The sequence below is a fragment of the Tasmannia lanceolata genome, unplaced genomic scaffold (genome assembly GCF_043159265.1).
Source record: "Tasmannia lanceolata isolate RefF3 unplaced genomic scaffold, GAP_Taslan_0.1 ptg000018l, whole genome shotgun sequence".
Classification (NCBI taxonomy): domain Eukaryota; kingdom Viridiplantae; phylum Streptophyta; class Magnoliopsida; order Canellales; family Winteraceae; genus Tasmannia; species Tasmannia lanceolata.
This window is the reverse complement of record NW_027518695.1, coordinates 19239624-19258347: the sequence shown is the minus strand read 5'-3', so window position 1 is coordinate 19258347 and position 18724 is coordinate 19239624. Positions and strand designations below refer to the sequence as shown.

At 40.3% G+C, this 18724-nt stretch overlaps 2 long non-coding RNA genes across 2 annotated transcripts; one reads left to right on the top strand and one right to left on the bottom strand.

Moving 5' to 3' along the window:
• Positions 1-59: 59 nt before the first annotated feature.
• LOC143849425 (uncharacterized) lies at positions 60-9341 on the bottom strand. Its single transcript, XR_013235670.1, has 3 exons — positions 6916-9341; positions 3303-3386; positions 60-1802 (listed from the first exon to the last, which is right to left on the bottom strand). It is a non-coding gene; the product is annotated as an uncharacterized LOC143849425 (long non-coding RNA).
• LOC143849426 (uncharacterized) lies at positions 6630-9842 on the top strand. The gene is made up of 2 exons (XR_013235671.1): positions 6630-7071; positions 7348-9842. It is a non-coding gene; the product is annotated as an uncharacterized LOC143849426 (long non-coding RNA).
• Positions 9843-18724: the final 8882 nt, after the last annotated feature.

The following is an 18724-nucleotide window of genomic DNA, read 5'->3' as shown; positions in this document are numbered from 1 at the left end:
AAACCAATTGTTGGAGTCAGTTCAGCCCAAGAACACATAAATTGTGAGTCGGAACCAATTGTTGGAATCAAAATTAAAGAAGAATTGGAATCAAATAATTAAACAAGTACACAGAAAATTACAACTCAATTTCAATTTCAATTCGCCAATGAAAACAGACAGTTACAACTCAATTTCAATTCGCCCATGGAATGTAACGCAACAACAAAACCCCTAAAACCCTGATAAATTGATCATCACATACAAAATTCCAAAAACTAACAATAAATAAATAAAATGAAAAAGCACATCTTAATCGTATAAATGACAGAAATCCCTGAACAAATCCCAAAGTCCAAAATCGGTTATTGGGCTCAAAATTAAGGCAATGTTGAGTCCAAGAATCGGTTCTGGACTCAAAATCAATTCTCAAAATCCAAAACCAACATGACCTTCAAAAAGTATGTATCCATGGTAGTCTTCTTGTCCCCGTCATGAAAATTACATGACAATCTCTAAAAGTGAATGGGAGTTATTGTTGAGCAAGGGATGGTTAGTGAAAGTGTAACGAGTGCGGTTCACAATGGCGAAAACGAGAGCCTTCAACCAAGTTGTACCAGTTTTGGGTGCGGTGCTCACTAGTACATCGGTGTTGTAGGCTTGAAATTGTTGATGGCATTCCATTACTGCTTTCAAGCACAGTAAAGAAGAAAGCAAAGAAAAAATCCCAGACAAGATCACAAAGAAGAGAATTGGAAAACTAAAAATATATAATTGAAGGGAAATGATATCAGCGCTACAAAGTTTTGATATTCATGTGGTCTATGTAACTGGAAGGATAAACAAACCAACCCGATGGATTGCCGAGCTAAAATTCCTACGAAGCTTGTCTGTATTTCAATTTTCAAGAGCTGTCAAAAGGTTATTACATTTCCCAAAAAGCTCTCACAAGCAAATTAAATGCTAAAAGACAAGCTAGGACCGTGTGAATATCAAAACTTAGGGTGCTGACTTGGGCACTTTGAATGAATGAAACTATCAGTCCAAACAGGGGATGACTTGGAGAGAGCACTACCGGGCAGTTCAGGGGCGGAGCCAGGAACTTACACTTGGGGGGCCGGACTAATTTTCACTTCCTGTATTGGTCACGAGAGGGAGTCAGGTATTTGGTCCATGGGGGTAGAAAATGGTTGTTATAGCAAGTTGGGGCCACACTTTTACACTTCCTGTTTTGATAGATTTCACTTCAAGCATGGCCTCTTGTTATAGCACGTTGAGGCCCACAAATAAATAGGTTGCACCGCATTAATCGTCTCCATAGGATGATCATAACCGTTCAATCTATAAGGGGCAATCTATAAGGGGATTGCCCTTATAGATAGGACGGTTAGGATCATCCTATGGAGATGATTTAGGAGATGCAACCTATTTACATTGCGGCCCAGCAAATGAATAGTTTGGATCATCATATGAAGTGGGTCCAAATTTTTGAAAAATACTAGACTTTTTTTTTCTTTTTTTTTTTGATGGGTAAGCAGGGGTTAGGCAGACCCCAACCAGAATTCATAAAAATGGCAAAAAGTACACTAAGGGGGCTCGAAAGCCAACAATTTTAGGGGGGCAATCCAAGAAGGGCCCCTAACAAAAAAACCCAAAAAATTCAACATGAAAATAGAGCGGAGCATCCAAAGTAAACTATCCCTAAAGCCAGAGGCGATGTCCACAAGAATAATCAGCAACCACAGGTATGGGGCATTACTCAGAAAAGCAGGGCAGCAGCTAGACCGATCCGGAATGAAGAAACCAGCCTCCCGAGCAGGTAACTTAAAATCGAATATAAGACTTCCCATCAGTAACATCAATAGAAAAAAAGATTACACACGAGCATACAAAGTTCCCCCCTATCTTCCTCAAGAAAGGACAGAAGGAGAGGAGGGCAATCCACAGAGGTCATGCAAGAACTTTTACAGGGGCAATCAACTTTAGATAGAAAATCTGCGGCCCTATTTGCTTCACGCCATATGTGGGATAATTTCCAAGAGGATAGTGAGGCTAGGACTTTTTTGATAAATTTAAGAGTTTGAATCTTGTGCCAAGAGCAGGTTGAATTTCCTAAAATCATATTCTCAGCATTTTTTGAGTCTGTTTCAATCCAGAGGTGTTGGATCCCTTGGGAGGAATAAAAAAAAATACTAGACTTCACGTGTACACAACTTATAAAATCGTCAAATGTGAATTCCTTTAAAGTCCTGTTTAGATTGCAAGAAAAACATTTCTGATTTCTTACAGAAATAGGGATTTTTTTTTTCTTTTCGCCATTTAGAAAGAAATGCTATGATTATTGTTAACTTAGATGGATATCATTATAATTTGAAGGTCCCTCCAAGTGAAAATTGAATAGGATTCGTCCAAGTTGTCTTTTTTCGTGTGCATAATAAGTAAGATACTTTAGAAAAAATTTCGTTCTAAACTTTTCCAAAAAATTCTTACAATCCAAACTAATATAGAAACTTTAGTGTGTGAAAGAGAGACTATCAGCCACATTAAGGATGATCATAACCGTCCGATCAATGCCAAATTTCCCGGCCTTAGCGTATAAAATCCATTTTGGGGAAAAATCGTGTCTTTGGAATGAAATTGTGTCTTTGGAATGAAAATCACGTTTTAAGGGTTCATCGGCATGGTGTTGTAAATTCAATTGTTTTCTTGGTTTTTTGCATACTTAAAAGGACGGTGGCATGGGCTGTAAATAATAACAAAACAAGGGCATTTTGGTTGTCCTCAAAAGGTAGTTGAAAATCACGTGCTTACAGCTAGGTACGTAATTTTATAGATTAAGAGGACAAAATACAAAAAAGATACACAACAAAAAGATTCGTCAAAGATTGGGTGAGATCATGGTCCCACTGCAGCAAGAAGAATGAATGAAAAAAGCCGAGACAAGATCACAGAGAAGAGATTGAAAAACTGAAGATAATTGAAGGTAAATGATATCAGCACACTGCAAAGTTTAAATATTCACGTGGTCCGATAATCAATCTAGGGCTTACAATCATTTGAAGAAGTTGGCTGAAGAAAAAATATTTTATCTATCAATTAGTATGATATTTTTCAAGGATTTCAGAAACCACAAATCTTATAAATAAGAAGATTGAATATAGGACATCCGGACATGCATATATATATATATATATATATATATATATATATATATATATATATATATATATATATATATATATATATATATATAACGAAGTAATGATAACATTATTCGATTTATATAATTTTTTTCAAGATGATTGCAGATAGAGAAGGCATACCTGAAGAATTAATATTGCGAGAACTAGAACTACCCCAAAATAGAACTTAAAATCTTCGACACTTATCACTTCTTAACGTTTAACCTAGAAAAAATAATGCAAAAAAATCAAATCATGTTACTATAACAAGTTGGACTCAAAATTGTGAGTCCAAAACCAATTGTTGGAGTCAGTTCAGCCCAAGAACACATAAAATTACAATTGTGAGTCCAGAACCAATTGTTGGAGTCAAAATTAAAGAAGAATTGGAATCAAATAATTAAACAAGTACACAGAAAATTACAACTCAATTTCAATTTCAATTCGCCAATGAAAACAGACAGTTACAACTCAATTTCAATTCGCCCATGGAATGTAACGCAACAACAAAACCCCTAAAACCCTGATAAATTGATCATCACATACAAAATTCAGAAAACTTACAGTAAATAAATAAAATGAAAAAGAAATGAAAAAGCACATCTTAATCGTATAAATGACAGAAATCCCCGAACAAATCCCAAAGTCCAAAACCGGTTATTGGGCTCAAAATTAAGGCAATGTTGAGTCCAAGAATCGGTTCTGGACTCAAAATCAATTCTCAAAATCCAAAACCAACAAGACCTTCGAAAAGTATGTATCCATGGTAGTCTTCTTGTCCCCGTCAAGAAAATTACGTGACAATCTCTACATATGGAAGGGGTTGAAAAGGGGTGGCATTATCATTTCACAAAGAAAAGAATCTAGGATATTAGAATATTACAAGCTAAAACTTAGGTCCTATTCGTTTGAGATTCTGCCAACTGATTGTGACCCCTTAACCAATTATTGGACTCAAATTTAAACATACTTTTAAGTCCAATAATCAATCTAGGGCTTACAATTGCTTGTCACAATCTCAAATGATTAGGGCCTTCGATTTTATAAGTTAAACATAAACCTCATCTGATTATTGGCTCAAAATTAAATGTAAATTTGAGCCAATAATCAGTTGGGGGTTCACAATCGGCCCTCACAATCTGAAACAAACACGGCCTAAGCTAAAACCTAGATTATGTAATCCAAGATTGTAAAATCAATATTTTAGCTGGTAAAATCCTAATTTTTAGAATCCATGTATGTCCTAATCGAAAAGGCCAAAACTGGTTATTTTGCTCATAATTAATGCAATAATAAGTTTTGGACTCAAAATCTCAAATCTCTCTCCTTTACCCTCTAAAAAAAATAAAAGAGAAGAAAAAGAAACCTAGAAAAAAAAATAGAAGCATAAACCCTAGAAAAGAATGAAATCAAAATTCAAAAGAAAAGGAAAGAACCACAAAAACCCTAGAACTAGAAGTACAGGGGAAAAAAAAAAGACCTAACCTTTTCTTCTACTTCTTCTTTGACAAGGGCGATGGAACGAATGAGATGCGGAAGAAACCTCTTCTTGGTGGAAGTGAAGAGCACGGATTGGTTGTTCATGGTGGGAATCAAAGAGGAAGATCATCTAACAGGGGATCAGGAAAAGGCAGGTCAAGATTCAGGGTCGGCGGAAAGGGTGTACAATGTTACCGCATCCGAAGCGAGCTGACTAGGCGAACAATGGTGCTATGAATACTGTGGTGGTGGTAACGGATGAGCAGAGCGAAGAGTTTGGAGACGTTCTCACAGTCTCCACAGGTAATCACGCTTCTCCTCATGATGAGTGAATTTTAGATTCAGGGTGCTCTGTTCATGTATGCTCCAGAAGGGAATATTTTGATACGTTCCATGAGACAAGGGCGGGTGTATTGTCATTGGGTGACGGGTCTACTTGTGACGTCATAAGAGTTGGAACGGTAAAGATCAAGATGTTCAATGGAGTAGTTCGTACTTTGGGTGGTGTGACGTATATTCCAAAGATGCGAAGGAATCTAGTGTCTCTTAGCCGATTGGACCCCAGAGGTTGCTGGATTTCAGTTGCAGGTGGAGCCATGAAAATCACAGGAGGCTGTATGGTTCTGATGAAAGGAGAGAAGTGTTGTTGGTTGTATCGTCTGGTCGGGGACACAATGACTAGTGTTTCCAAGATCTCGATGGTTACATGGAAACATAGTGGTAGCGCGTGCACGCGTAGGGTCTCCTTCGCAGTTAGTGCAGAGACAAGTTTCCAAGTTGCAGACGATGATGAGAGGATGACAGTACCTGCATTGGGAATGATGGATTGAGATCCCTCTCCAAGGTTGACTGAGTGAGTCAACGGGTTGGCAACTACACATGTGCATTGACCGTGTTGATCGAATCGGGAGGAGTCAGAACCAAGGTGATTCGAGGGTGTGTAGCCGGTACTTTGAAAGGCCAATGGTGGTTTGTGGTAATAGCGGACCGGCCGGTAGAGACATCGGCAGAAAATCTTCATGGTGGCTGGGAAATAAGCCAAGGTAGAGATTGTTGGAAAAGTTGCCTAATTTCCCACCACTCGATGAGAATGTAAAAACGGCAATGTTTTTAGGTTTTTCTAAAACCTAAGTGATATAAACGAGAGATGTTTTTAATCTCTCGTGGGGGGGGGGGGGGAGAGAGAGAGAGAGAGAGAGAGAGAGAGAGAAATTGGGTTTCTTCTCGGGTATTCTCTTGTGGGTTTTCTCTTGGGTTACTCTCGGTGTACGGTCTCGGGTTTGAGAAGCAAGAAAATGGCTGCAGGTTTGTGGGTTTGAGATTAATCCATTGTAATCCTTGTATTTTGCTTTTTTGTAGTGGAAGATCGTGTTTCTTGCCCGTGGAGTACGCTTGGCCGAACTATGTAAATCTTGGTGTTCATCTTGTGGCTTGGTGTTCATCTTGTGGCTTGGTTTATTTTACTTTTCGTTAATTTGTGCACGATCAGATTGGATTGCCCGGCGGATTTTCTCATCAACTTTCACCCCCTGCAGTACGCACGCGCCTCCTTATAACGTGATTTGACGTGAACACGTACCCCTTATAACGTAATTTGAAGTGAGCATGCAGGGGGGGGGATATCATCTCCCTTTATAAAATCTGTGGACGGTTTGGATCATCCTATGATGTGGTCCGTACAGTACATTTGAAAAATAAGACACTATAAGAGCTTACACTGTATAAAATCTCTAAGAACATTTTGGTCTTTCTATATGTTAAAAAAATCTACCGTGGGTATTTTGATCACAAATTGATGTCACAACCTGATTTGCAAAATTCACTCGAGTGCAAGGACTCTATTTGCAAATTGTCAAACAAAGTAGACTGTTTTTGCAAATAAAGCAAAGTAGAATACTTCTTTTACAAAAACCACAAAAATTAAATAAATTCCACAGGCAAAAAGTATGGATTAATCTTCTTTTATTCACCTGGTCATCATCATAAAGCTGTTAAAGTGTCCTATAAACTACAAAGAAAAAGATTCAATTAGGAAAAATATCCATATCCTTCGTGATGGAATGTGATTAGGATTGTTCTGCTGTTTTCCACTATATATGGTGTGCCACTTACCATCATGCCACATTTGCCTTTTCTTCTTTTCTAGTGAAAACGATAAATTCTAAAATTTCAGATGTTTGATTTTGAACTTAGTGAAGTTTCAAGATCCCTATCCGAGAAATTCGGCTTTGGATTCGGGTCGTTTGGGATGGGCTTTAAGGTTTAGAGTACCGACCTGTTGTGACGAGCTTTGCTTGATCGGCGAGCTTTGCTTCAAAGTACAACGTCAGGGCAAAATATATTTTTTTTCTTAGCAGCGTAGAATTTTATTGCGTTGCTTTATGTAAGTTGCAAGGTGCAAATGCTTCGACAAGGATGTTATCCGGCAAAGGTGATGTTCACTAGCTGCTTTGAATACCAAATGCTACAGTACAATCAAAAGCTATTCTTTTATAAGATCTACACTTGGTTAGATGACAAAATAAGAGAGATAAATTTATTTTCAGTAAATGCTGTCCAGAATTTGCAGAATGAGAAATGCCAACGATAGATTTAATTTGACCTCATACAATAGGGTATATCCTTAGATGAGGGTAAAACAGAAAACCCACTTACTTTCGAGGATTTTTTTTTTGTTATCTTTGATTCTAACAATTTGTTGTATCAGACGCACGGAAAGAGGAGGATGAAGAGACGATTGGAGCTCGTGAGAAGAAGCTTTTCTCTTTGGAAGCCCTTGTCGCTGAATGAAATTCAGCATGGACATGAAATTTCAAAAACAAACAAGAGAGTTCAGTCCTTCCCTTTACGGTCCCAATTCACAGATGAACGAGTGAGGCCGCAGGAAAAGAGTAATGAATCGTGCCGACGTTAGTGATGGAGATCGTGTGGATGGGCGTTGTAGGGATGTTTGAAGACTCCTGGGACGACGCCCAAACCGCTGCCCGGCATAAATGATGAAAACAGTGAAAAGAAAGACAAAAAGTGAAAAGCTTGAGGGAAGAAAATTGTAGAAAAAATAGCTTGAGAGAGAGAGCTTGATTGTTTGATAGCTTGTAGGGAGCTTGTGCTCTTGAATTTTTCGTGTCATTGAAGGGGTTGTAGAGGGGGTTATTTATAGGTAAAAAAGAGGAGAAAGTGCTATTTTTAGTGTTTCAATTAAGGGTTCTCAAAATCTGATTTGATAGGATTTTGGATGAAATTTTGGAACGAAATCAGTGTAAAATAGGTTGTTTAGAAGGCATTTGGTAAGGTTTTGGGTAGAAGTTAGGGATTTGACATAGATTTGGGCATTTGAGGAAGGTTTTAAAGGGGGAAAATCGGATTTACCTGTGGGGATATGGTATCTAGGTTGTGGTTTAGGGTTATTTGAATGGATTTGTGTATTTAAGGAAGATTTGGGTGAAGCAATGGGAGAGGATTGGGCTGGTTTTCCATTTTGGGGAACAATCGTGTCTTTGGAATGAAAATCACGTTTTAAGGGCTCAATGGCATGGTGTTGTAAATTCAATTGTTTTCTTGGTTTTTTGCATACTTAAAAGGATGGTGGCATGGGCTGTAAATAATAACAAAACAAGGGCATTTTGGTTGTCCTCAAAAGGTGGTTGAAAATCACGTGCTTACAGCTAGGTATGTAATTAGGACAAAATACAAAAAAGATCCGTCAAAGATTGGGTGAGATCATGGTCCCACTCCAGCAAGAAGAATGAAAGAAATAAGCCCAGACAAGACAAGATCACAGAGAAGAGATTGAAAAACTGAAAATAATTGAAGGGAAATGAATTCACGTGGTCCTAGCTTTCCTGGAAGGACTCTTGACAGCTGGGATTTGGTTGGAGATAAATGTCATTTGATGTGAGAGCTGCTTCTTGGAGATACATAAATATGCTTTCATGTAGCCAAAGCTGTCAAAATCCTGTGAGGACACTAGTCATAACTTAGATCCTTCAACTCCCATCTTCTTCATGGCTACATCCCAAATTCCAGCCACTAACTTGCCTGAAAATGAAGAACAAAGAAGCAAAAAATGGGAGGAACTAGTCTCCTCCCTCCCAAAAGGGAATGGGTGGTTCGAACCCCATATCTACCAATACCAAGGCTTTTGGTATCCTTTACAGTACTTGAAAGCAGTAATGGAATGCCATCAACACTTTCAAGCCTACAACACCGATGTACTAGTGAGCACCGCACCCAAAACGGGTACAACTTGGTTGAAGGCTCTCGTTTTCACCATTGTGAACCGCACTCGTTACACTTTCACTAACCATCCCTTGCTCAACAATAACTCCCATTCACTTATCCCTTTCTTCGAATATAAGTTCTTGGAAGATGATCCTGTTTCTTATTTCTCAAACCTTTCTCACCCTAGACTATTTTCTACACACGCGCCTTACAATTCATTACCGCCATCGGCAATACAATCGGATTTTCGGATTGTTTACATATGTCGTAATCCAAGAGATACCTTCATAGCCATGTGGACTTACTTTAACAAGTTGAGACCCCTGAGTGTAGGACCTCCCCTTCCTCTCGAAGAGGCCTTCGACTTGTTTTGTGAAGGAGTTTCGCCTTTCGGTCCTTATTGGGATCATGTGTTGGGGTATTGGAAGGAAAGCCAAGAAAGGCCTGGAAGGGTTTTGTTTTTGAAGTATGAGGAGATGAAACAAGTACCCACATTTCATTTGAAGAAGTTGGCTGAGTTCTTGGGGCAACCTTTCTCTCTAGAGGAAGAGAAAGTTGGGGTGGTGGAGGAAATAATACAGTTATGTAGTTTTAAGACAATGACCAATTTGCAAGTGAACAAGACAGGAGTTGACCCTACTTTGGTTTTTGGGAATAACACTTTCTTTAGGAAAGGGGAAGTGGGTGATTGGGCGAACTATCTGACGTCTCCAATGATCGAGCGGTTAGAACAGCTCGAGGACCAAAAGTTCCACGCCTCTGGTCTCACCTTCAGGGTATTATGAATAATTTTTATTCTATCTACTATAATCATCCAACTATGGATAGATGATTAGCCTACTTTGTTGGTCTTTAGATTTGGCTATTTAATTTCTTCCATGGAATCCTGGGTTTGCTTTCTTCTCTATTATTTCTTTGAGTGTTACCATGTCCTTCCTGTAATCATTGATGTATCTCTTAATCATATATTAGCTTCTTTAATGTTAAACTTGTCCCAGCAGAAATCCTCCCTTCGAAGCTGAGGTTCCAAGCTCTGTGGGAAAAAAGTCAACCTTTCATGTCCCAGAAAACCACCTCTTGGATTGCACCACAGATTGCCCAGAAGACCAAAACCATCCCCTGGCTTTGCAAAAGACCACTAGACGACTCTGTTTGGAAAGTAATTTCTTTTTGGTAAATGATCACCTCAAAAGTGCAAGGGGGGACGCACTTTTGAGAAATTGTTACAGAGGGTGATAACCCCCTTTTGAGAAAAAAGATGTTGTTTTCCAGGGATTTGCTTTCCCGGGAACGCAAGTGAACAGAGCCTTAGGGAATACAGAGCAAAACGAAAAGCATTGCCTTAGATGAGATGGCAAATTAATATAGCTCAATATTAGAGCCGGCAAAATTTCATTTTCTCCCACTCCCACCGTGCGCCCCTTTTCATCAGCTCAGTTTGGGGTTTCGGTTCGGTTTGAACATATATATGTCCGGTTCGGTTTTGGTTTCGGTTTGGAGTGTGAGCATGTTTGGTTCGGTTCGATTTTGGGGTCAAACCGAACCGAAATCAAACCGTTGCCACTCCTACTTTTGACCGTTTTAAACATGTTTTTTTGGCCAACATTCCAATTTTACCCTCACCTTGTTTTGTAAATGACAAAATTAGAAACTCATTTTCTTGTGTTCTATTTTTTACCAATACCGTGTTAAACTCGAATTTTTGCTGTCCCATTTTCTTCGGCGAATCACGTTTTACTAACTCTGCACCAACACACCTTTCAAAAGAAACTGTCGAGAAGCGAGACAAGAAAATGACGTGGCATTTGCGTAAATCTTGCGACATAGAAGGGCAGCTGAGTAGTAGGTGAAGATTGACGAGGCTTTGGCCGTGGCACGTACGGGGAGCGGCGGCATAGAATTGTCTCGCCAATCCTTATCGAAGTCTTAGCCGTTATTGGCGGTTTGTTTTGGTGGGACCCACCGAGACCATTCTTACTTCTCTTTATTTCTTCGTCATTGTCATTGGTCAAAGATTCAAAACGCGTGAGAGTTTGGCTTCTTTGCGTTCTCGAAGGGTAGTTCGTTCACACGTGCGTCTTCTGTTAGGTGACCCAAGAGGGCACCCAAAATTATCACCCGCCCTAATTTCCACCACACGTGCGTCTTCTGTTAGGTGACCCGAGAGGGCACCCAAAATTATCACCCGCCCACATTGTTTGGATGATCCAAAGCGTTCATTTGATGGGTCCTGACATAGATAGGGTGTGCCCAAAAAATCAGCTTCATTGGATCATCCTAACCCTTCAATCTATGGACGAACCTTCAGCTGAGGGGGCCTACCTTAAACAAATTGAAACTACAAGGGTGTATTTGTCACGTTTTAAACTATAGGGGTGGAAGTGGATGTGTCAGAAACTAGAGGGGGTGTAAATGTAATTATCCCTTTAACTTTTAACTAACAATAGAAAAAATGTACATACTATAACTTATGTAACTCGGGTCGGGTCGGGTCGGGCCCCTTCAAACCCGGCTCGACCCGAGATTCATGCGGGCTTTTGAATGCTGAACCCAGCTCGACCCGAAACCCATGAAACCTGAACCCGACCCAGGCTATTTTCGGGTCGGGTCGATGCGGGTCGGGTAAAACCCGGCTCGAGTTGCAGCCCTAATTGTAAGGAGGAAGGTTCAATGTTGAAAAACTTGTGACTTGATTGCCAAGTCCAAGCAATTTAACTACATATATGGCATGTAGTTAATTTATACGCGTATATGTGTACATGAAATACGTACATATGTACATAAACCTAGATACATAATATTATGCTCCACATGCAATTAGCAATATGTACATATGTACATGCAATATGTACATATGTACATAAACCTAGATACATAATATTATGCACTACATGCAATTAGCAATTAGCAATCAACAAATATGTACTTCTATGTGTATGGGTATTATCTATATGTGTCCACATGGGTTTAAGAGGTCGGACTCAAACAAGAACTCGGTCAAGGTAAAAAGGAGTCAACTCAGAAGTTATATTAGTCAACGATTGATTCGGCAGCCCAAAAATTTGACCCAAAAGAGAACTCGGTCGAAGGCTAATTGATGATCCACTTAAGTTTATCAATAAATTTAAGTAACCTTCTCAAAAGAAAAGAAAAAAAAGATCGACCTATATATGTAAAATGGGTATAAAATTTGTTACCTGCTCCTTTTACTTAGGCTCCGTTCCTTTCGACGTAAAAATGGACGTAAAATTTGTTTTATGTTGTAAAAATGAACATAAAACAAATTTTACGTGCATTTTTATGTCGAAAGGGACGGAGCCTACAATCTTATAGAAAAGTTGTTCCACAGAATAATCATGGGTTCAAGTATACGATTGCGAGATGGGAGCAGAAGGAGGGAGACCGAAAGACCTAAGTTGGTGGGAGTGGAGAGAGCATCATCAATTCCTAAAAAATAGTGAAAAAGTAATACCTACTTAAAATTGGTATTTTGTATTCCTTATTTTGTTTCATTTCGGTCAAAATGGTGTCCGGAAAACCAGAACGGAACACCCCTATACTCCGTTTCGAAAAACACTTGTCCATTTACTTAAGATTTACATGTAAATAAAGGAATACGCTCAATTTGGATTTATTAAGAATAGTTTCGAAACCTAATTCTTAGTTCTAAAAGGATATAAAGTCAATTTTTTTAGTTCTAGTACAAAATTCAACATTTTTCGATCATTTCGAAACGGATCAAAATCTTAACTTCCAAATGATGGGGTATTTTTCTAATTTTAAAAATTCAAAATTCTATTATGTCCAAACATTATTAAATTCCAAAAGTCCAGTAAAAAAATCTCATGACTCGGTCTCTAAAAATTTTCCATCTAGTCAAGCACTGGTTAATAGTACATACATTTTCTTTTAAGTAAATGTTGGATCTTTACAACCTTGATATTATGATGGATTTTGTTTTAGAGGATGATCTAGTTGTTTCAATTTTTAGCAATCTCAGCGTTTTCTTTGGGATTTTTTTTTAAAATTTTAACTATTAAAAAAATTCTGGTCGTTGTAGCTTCTTTTCTGAAATGAAACGCTGAGGCGTTCCGTTCCACTGGCCAAAACAAAATGGAATTCATAACTAAGTTTCTCCTTCTCCGGTTCTCCCCCCATCTCTTGCAACTGGCACTACAAATCTTCAGTGGAATATTTTTTCAAGGCCAAACATTTCCTTAAGAATTTTAAACACCCACATATGTTTTATACGTGCGTGTGTGTTGTGATGCATGCATGCGTGTATCTTAACTCATCATACCTGCACTGATTTGATTGAAATGATCGAGTGTTTAGGAGAAGCAAAAAGTAGTTGAAGAATTGTTTTCTTATCAATGCTGAGGCCTACAACCCTTAAATAATTCTACTTTAAGATGGGCACATTATTTGAGTGAAACAATAGACTAGCATTCTCCACCCAAGCCAATCATCCAGTGGGGCCCACCATTTTATATCTGATGTTTGATGGGTGGAGGGTACCCCATCTCCACCAAACTCATGAATAGGGCAAGTCCCACCATTAACACCTAATAAATTGACGTGGTGCGGTCATTGTTTTACACCTCATGTTTTGATGGAGTGGGGCCATCTATTTTATACCCATGCATAGCATGAGCCAAGAATGCTAGTCAGCTTAGGCATTAATCAATCATTTAAGAGAGAGAGAGAGAGAGTTCTGTATCAAAAATGGAGATAAGATGGGATTCTATTCGGGAGAGAGAGAGAGAGAGGGTTTTCCAAGATTAGTGTTTTTAATATGCTTCTAATACCTTATATAGGAGATATTTTAGGGGATTTGTCTGTTATTTTCCTTAATCTTCTAATTAAATGTAAACAATAATTATCATTAAGGGTAAAATTGTTAAATAAACATTTGAAAGCTATTTAAGGCAGAGGATTGTAGTAATCTGTAATCGTCATTGCTCGGTAATGAATAGTCTGCTAGTAGGGCATAAGTTTATAATAGTGAATAATCTATCAGTATCTTAGGTAGATGGCCTAAGGGCAAAATAAAAGGAACCGCATGTCTGCTAACAAGTGATCTATTCAAGGCGGTGGATAAGATTTGATGTAGGGTTTTTAGTAGTTTTCCCTAGTGAATAATAGTAGGGCAAAATAAAAGGAGTGTCTTCCGTAGATGGCCTAATGGCAAAAATAGAAGGGATCACATGTATGCTAACGAGTGATCTACCAGTGGTGCTCACATGGAGGACCTTATGGCCAAGAAAACATGTTATACCTACTAAGTAACAACATATCACAGAAGTTCAGGTGGGGCCAACATGGATGTAGTTTATCAAATGAAATTCTGTAAAGGAATAAATAAATAATATTTTATCAAATATTTCGCAGAAATTTCCATAATTTCGACCAAAATTTAAGCAATTTAGGTTTCAGAACGTTTTGATTTCGGTCCTCACTGAAATCCGAAATTTAAACCCTTGCTGGTGAGTTGCCTCGCCATCTCAGAAACCTGGTCGGGTAGAATCGGACTGAGTCAAGCTGAACAAGTTCAGTGGCAAAGTGGCAAACTCGGCCCGTGGGTACAATCATGAAGGAGATGGTACTGTATTTGGGGACCCTAGACTGAAGCTGAGCTGACCCCAAAGTTCAGTGTTTGCCACTCTGGGGTCTGTACATCGCGGAGGGTGTAGATACCGTGAACCCAGCATTCCTGGACCTAATGGTTTTGGGTGATCAGCTTCCACAAACAATGGTTGTTGTTGTCTCCCTCCCTGCCTTAACGGAGGGTGAGCATGGACATAGGCAGGAGAATGTCAAATTGAGAAGTGTTCCAATGTGGGCGGTCCTCGACAAACAACAGATGTTCCATGGAAAACCATGGCTATTGCAATTTGGGGGAGAGGTTCCAGGAGAGGACTAAAGTGGGGGCCACACCTGTGCCCCAACCAGTAGAGGGATATCATCTTCCCAATCCAGATTCGGAGTGGGTAGTAGAGAGCCGTGGGCCGAGCCCTTCTAAGAACCAAAGGACGGGAATTATTGTGGACCAATCATGGCCTTCTAAGAAATATCAGCTCTGACCACGAATGTGGGTTCCGCTTTACAAAGAGGTCGAAAAGTTTGAGCGGCTTTAGGTGTGGCTTCTCTAATTCTTGTGGCGTCAAATTACCTGGAATCCTCATTGACCTCCTTGAATGGTGTGTTCGGTGTTCATGAGTAGACCTGGCAAAAAGTGACCCGGACCCGCGGGTCCACCCGGCCCGCCCCTTAAATTACGGGTCCGGGTCACCGATTGATGACCCGTTTGAAATTGACCCGCGGGTCCACCCGGCCCGTCAAAAGTGGGCCGGGTCGGGTGGACCCGGCCCAACTTCTACACTTTAATAATATTTTTTTCTTAGCGGCGTAGAATTTTATTGCGTTGCTTTATGTAAGTTCCAAGGTGCAAATGACTATGCGCTTCGACAAGGATGTTATCCGGCAAAGGTGATGTTCACTAGCTGCTTTGAATACCAAATGCTACAGTACAATCAAAAGCTATTCTATTATAAGATCTACACTTGGTTAGATGACAAAATAAGAGAGATAAATTTATTTTCAGTAAACGCTGTCCAGAATTTGCAGAATGAGAAATGCCAATGATAGATTTAATTTGACCTCATACAATAGGGTATATCCAAGTACATATGTGTGCGTGCATCTACTATATCTAGCAGACAATCAATATTAGAACTTAGAACAGGTGCAACTTAACTGTATGCAATTTATAAGTCAAAATAAAATTTTAAGGTAAGGCAAATATGTGTTAAATGGCTTAAATTATTGCAGATTGAAGGTTATAGTATGCAGACAAACCTAAATGATGTTTGTAATAAACTTAAGTTTGAAAATTGAGTGAACAATGCAAGTAAAAGGATAAAACAGTTTTGCGATAAACTTGGTAATATTTTGCAAAGACTTTTAATTTTTATTTTGAGAATGAAATTTCAAAACCAAACAAGAGAGTTCAGTCCTTCCCTTTACGGTCCCAATTCACAGATGAACGAGTAATGAATCGTGCCGACGTTAGTGATGGAGATCGTGTGGATGGGCGTTGTAGGGATGTTTGAAGACTCCTGGGACGAGGCCCAAACCGCTGCCCGGAGTAAATGATGAAAACAGTGAAAAGAAAGACAAAAAGTGAAAAGCTTGAGGGAAGAAAATTGTAGAAAAAATAGCTTGAGAGAGAGAGCTTGATTGTTTGATAGCTTGTAGGGAGCTTGTGCTCTTGAATTTTTCGTGTCATTGAAGGGGTTGTAGAGGGGGCTATTTATAGGTAAAAAAGAGGAGAAAGTGCTATTTTTAGTGTTTCAATTAAGGGTTCTCAAAATCTGATTTGATAGGATTTTGGATGAAAATTTGGAACGAAATCAGTGTAAAATAGGTTGTTTAGAAGGCATTTGGTAAGGTGATTGGAAGATTTGGGTAGAAGTTAGGGATTTGACATAGATTTGGGCATTTGAGGAAGGTTTTAAAGGGGGAAAATCGGATTTACCTGTGGGGATATGGTATCTAGGTTGTGGTTTACGGTTATTTGAATGGATTTGTGTATTTAAGGAAGATTTGGGTGAAGCAATGGGAGAGGATTGGGCTGGTTTTCCATTTTGGGGAAAAATCGTGTCTTTAGAATGAAAATCAGGTTTTAAGAGCTCAATGGCATGGTGTTGTAAATTCAATTGTCTTCTTGGTTTTTTGCATACTTAAAAGGATGGTGGCATTTTGGTTGTCCTCAAAAGGTGGTTGAAAATCACGTGCTTACAAAATACAAAAAAGATCCGTCAAAGATTGGGTGAGATCATGGTCCCACTCCAGCAAGAAGAATGAAAGAAAAAAGCCCAGACAAGACAAGATCACAGAGAAGAGAGTGAAAAACTGAAAATAATTGAAGGGAAATGGTATCAGCACACTGCAAAGTTTAAATATTCACGTGGTCCTAGCTTTCATGGAAGGACTCTTGACAGCTGGGATTTGGTTGGAGATAAATGTCATTTGATGTGAGCTGCTTCTTGGAGATACATAAATATGCTTTCATGTAGCCAAAGCTATCAAAATCCTGTGAGGACACTAATCATAACTTAGATCCTTCAACTCCCATCTTCTTCATGGCTACATCCCAAATTCCAGCCACTAACTTGCCTGAAAATGAAGAACAAATAAGCAAAAAATGGGAGGAACTAGTCTCCTCCCTCCCAAAAGGGAATGGGTGGTTCGAACCCCATATCTACCAATACCAAGGCTTTTGGTATCCTTTACTGTACTTGAAAGCAGTAATGGAATGCCATCAACACTTTCAAGCCTACAACACCGATGTACTAGTGAGCACCGCACCCAAAACGGGTACAACTTGGTTGAAGGCTCTCGTTTTCGCCATTGTGAACCGCACTCGTTACACTTTCACTAACCATCCCTTGCTCAACAATAACTCCCATTCACTTATCCCTTTCTTCGAATATAAGTTCTTGGAAGATGATCCTGTTTCTTATTTCTCAAACCTTTCTCACCCTAGACTATTTTCTACACACGCGCCTTACAATTCATTACCGCTGATGGGGTGTAAAAACACAGCAGCCTATTAGCTGCCGACACGTGGCTAGAGGAGGGCCCACCGCAGACCAGCCTATTAGCTGCCGACACATGTCTCGAGAGGGGCCCACCGCAAACCCCGCGTCAGCAGGGGTAGTTTGGTAATTACACAGAGTAGGTGAGCTTGAACCTATAGCTGGTCGACACCTGTCTTGGAGCATTAACTCCCCAACTACCCCAATTTCTCCCTATAAAAGGGCCTTCAAAGCTCATAAATCGGGGTATTAATTCTCACCCTCGACTCTTAAAACTCCCTCTTCACTCCGGTTCATACTGACTTGAGTGTCGAAGGGCCAGTCCGGAGTACACTCGGGTCGGTCATTCTGACCTCGTTTGCTTCTGTGTAGCATACAGTTCATCCGGACTCTATTTTCTTCACTTCAGCTCCTTGGGCCCTCCAGCTTGGCTCTTACGTCACTGTCATATCTGTTAACCGATTTCGGGCCTAACAGATTGGCGCCATCTGTGGGACTCAAGAACTAAAAGTTGTTCAGATCCCTCACAAACAAAAATGGCAGGGCGCAAGAGCGCGCGCATCCCCACTGCACGGACTACGCAAGACGTGCTGCCCCACAGGACCCGGAGCGGGCGAATTGCCTCGCTAGTAGTGGCGGCCTCCGCTACGGCCGAGCAGAGCCTTGCTCACTCGGAGCACCTGAACCCCCTGCCCACTCCAGAGCAAGTTCAAGCTCTCTTCCAGCAAATGACGACTCTCGTCGAGCAGTACCAGCAGCTACTCCAGGCACCTCCCCAACCGCCTCCAGAAGCTCCACGACCTGCCTAAGAGAGGCCAGATGTCCACCGGGGGGAGTCATCGCTCCATGGTGAGGACCGAACTCACCGCTCCACCAGACAAGTCCGCCGCCAAGTTCATTAAAACTAGGGTACTCGCTGCTTGGTTTGCCACCCTCGTCTCCGCAAAGACCGGGAGCCCACTCCTGGTCCGGGACCAGTTCGGATGCAAAAACCAAAGCTCCTTGGAAACCCAGTTCATTAAAACTAGGGTACTCGCTGCTTTGTTCGCCACGACTCGTCTTCGCAAAGACCGGGAGCCCACTCCTGGTCCCGGACCAGTCCGGATGCAAAAACTAAAGCTCCTTGGAAACCCAGTTCATTAAAACTAGGGTACTCGCTGCTTGGTTCGCCACGACTCGTCTCCGCAAAGACCGGGAGCCCACTCCTGGTCCGGGACCAGTCCGGATGCAAAAACCAAAGCTCCTTGGAAACCCAGTCCACTA